This window comes from Pinus tabuliformis, chromosome J (genome assembly GCF_031772625.1).
Source record: "Pinus tabuliformis cultivar Carrire ecotype Pingquan chromosome J, CPIR1, whole genome shotgun sequence".
Taxonomy (NCBI): domain Eukaryota; kingdom Viridiplantae; phylum Streptophyta; class Pinopsida; order Pinales; family Pinaceae; genus Pinus; species Pinus tabuliformis.
In genome coordinates, this window is record NC_142295.1 from 1,365,237,424 (window position 1) to 1,365,240,858 (window position 3,435).

Genomic DNA, 3,435 nt, shown 5'->3' on the forward strand with positions numbered 1-3,435 from the left:
GTGTTGTGGATGTATAACTCCGTTTATATCATTATCTCATACTTATCAATTTATTCCCTCTACCTAACTAGTTTACTAGCGGATTTAAACATTGGCTTTTGGGCTATAACGCCTGAATTACCTTGCACCATATAAGCTAGGCCCATGTGAGTTTCACATGGGTTGTTGTATCTTACATTCATCTACAGTCAGATTTGATTGGTATTCTATCCAACAATAGTCATTTTTATCCTGTCTTACCCTCGGGTTGGGGTGGGTAATTCGCTGCATTCGTGAAGTTTCCACTCTAACCTCTGCATGTCGAGCTCCTGTAAGACCATCATGATAGAAGAGAGATATCTAATAGTTGGGGTTTCCTTTCAAGTTATAGTGGCATCTTTCAGGCTTCTGCTACACCCGCCTCACATTAAAATAAGTAAGTAGTTTGACATTCACTATCTTTCAAAACTTTTTTTTCATGGACTGGTTTGTTCTATGTTGAGATTTGTTTAGATGGGGTCCATGGGGTCAATCTTGTTGAATTTTGAGTCATTTTTGCAATATCTTTTTGTAGCAAAGTTAAAGTTTCCACGAAATGTGGAAAGCAGAGTGTGAAGCTAAGTAGAGTTAAAGGGGCTTTAGTCCCTTACGTGGGTAGGTAATATAGCTGTTTTGAGACCTACCAATGGTCCGCAGACCATGGTATTGTAAAGAAGAGGCTATATAAAATTGATTCATAGCGAGTCTTAAAAAGATAACTTTAAGTGAAGAATCATTAAAAGGGAAAGGTGCTAATATAGGAAAGGTATGTTTCCTATACTTAGGCGAAAGGGGAAGGCTCTCGCAGCTGAGTGCACGAAGACCTTGGTAAGTTTGCAAGCTAAGTGCAAGGGCCCCTGCAACTAAGTGTCCAAGGACAAAAAGTCTATATTTGAATGTTTACATCTAATAAAGATTGTTTTAGGCCGAATTGATTCATCTATGATCTTCTATTTACCTCTAAAAGGTTTATGTATCTTCACTTTGTAATCTATTTTATATGAATGAATGCTTATTTACTGCGTGGAACTTGCAGATCTGTAATCCATATACATGATAAGTATAATTGACCACCTTCGCGAAGATTTGAAAGTCATTTAGCTAGAGTTGCAGCAGTTTTTTGTGAGAAGGACTAGATCTATACGAAGGCTTTAGGTGTAAGAACTTCAGGAAACCATCACACAGGCCTCTAGATGCAAAAACTTGGTTCTAGCATCTCCCAATACTTCTTCGAGTGAGATTGCAACCTGCGCTACGCAGGTTGTTGCTAAAATGGTGAGTAGTTAGGATTTTGTTGGTTGTCACAGTTAAAGTTGAACCTCGATCAAACCCCATCAAGCCAACAAGATTCTCACTAGAGTGTCTATTATGTCTACACCCACACAACGTACCAAATGGAGTTTCTCTTTCCACTTGCATTTTAGCCAGGGTTTTCTTACCTCCACTTCTTGTTTTGCTCTCGTTAAAGCCCTTAATTTTTAGTGGATTTGCTTTCAAGAATTCTTATAGCTATTTTTTATTTTTAGTTTCTTCACGAAAATAATTAGAATTAGCTTCCCTCATGAGTTTTGACAATTCTAACCATTTTTTCGCTACGTAGAGAATGAGTGCTACTCCTGGAGCGTGCTTGCTCGTATTGGATCGACATCACACATGTACTTGTATCTGGTTAGTCTATTGAGATAATTCCATATATGTATTTCTGGGCATTATAGAGAAGCTATCATCGAATAGTAATATTTCATTTTGATGTTGCACCTTGAGAGAGGACAACATGGTTTCAAAAGAATGCCTTAAAATAGGTAACTTAAAAAGATTTGGAGGGCTCCTTTCTCCTACTTAATTTAGGTAGTTTATTTTACCCCTAACATGATTATCACTAATTTTAGGGTTTCCCTTCTGCAGGTAACTCCAACACCTATAGGATTCAGGGGATTTCCTATAAATTCCAGCGATGATTAAAATTTTTCCTTCCACTGAATATCCGCTCCTACTCGCACCCAGGTCAGTTGTCATGTATCACCACTACTTCTCGAAGGATTGGTTTACATTTAAAGAATAATTATGTTGATTTTCTCTTTGGTGTAATTCCTCCATGCTAGGGGCATTACTTGTTTTCCCTTTTTTTTTGTATGTTCCTTCAAGCTTGACCACAGGCTTAGGAACCGAAACTATGTATTTGTATGGATACTGTTTTTATGTATGTTATGTGTACATGTATTTATGAGGAGTTTATTCCTCCACCAGAACTTTACGCAGGTCTTCCCACTGGAAAGACTTAGCAAAAATAATTTCTTCCTGTTGACACCTAATCCGCAACGGATGGGTGAACTGGAACGCGAACAGTCATCAAGAAGATGAACTGATCCGTCCCATTTATGTATATAAATGATAGTTAGCTAATGAATTATGCAATCAGTTTTCTTCTGCTTATTCTGAAGTTACCCTGGCCTGACATGGTATCAGAGCACAGGTCCCAGGTTCTAAAATTAGTTGTAACTCCTGAGCGCTCCTTTGTCTTGAGCGCTCCTCTATCCTGAGCTACCTCTGTCCTGCGTCTCTGCCACACATGTGCTGCCCATTCTGAGAGCGTTAGGTGAGAGAACGTTAGGTTAGGGCTCACCGTTCTGAGAGACTCCATACGCAGCTGGACTGTTGAACACTGCCTGACAAAGAGTGTGGTATCATCGTTCTGAATGCACAGTGCATTAAAACTGGTAGCGGGTTTGTATATGCATTGTTTACACGCTGTTTATGCCTTGGACGCTGTCGGTTCAGTTTATAAAACGCTGCTTATATTGAATTCATAATGTATACAATGCTGAGAATTGTTGTGGTGTTTTATGTCTGCCACCCGTTGCCATGAAAACAAAATTTAATCCATGCTGCTGTTTGGTGAAAGGACGTGTTGTTTGGTGCTCGTCAAGAGAATGCTACTGTTTGGTGAAAGGATGTGTTGTTTGGTGCTCGTCAAGAGAATTTTGCTGTCATGTTATATTTTTTGTGTTGCAGTGCGGAGGCTGTATTTCTGAATTTTGAATATGCATTTGTCATTAATCGAAAGAAGTTTTGTTGCAAGTACTCGGCAATGTAATCCATAGGTCGCATACAGAAGAAGTTTGTGTAAAAGGCGCACTCGATTTTATATTAATCGAATACCATTTTACATCGGAGGCCCGCATAAGATATTGTTGTGGCTCTATACTTGGAGCGGAAAGGATCCCGAGGGTCTTTTTCATGCATTCATTGAACACGAAGCTGTTTGAATATTTTAAGGAGGATATGGTATGGTAACTGAATGACATCCTGTTTTTCAAAAGAGACTTTAAAATTCGCGCAAATACCATTTGTTATTTGAAAACAAAAAGGTGTAGCATCAAAATACTTCAGTAGTAAAGAAGTTCATAGAAATGAGAT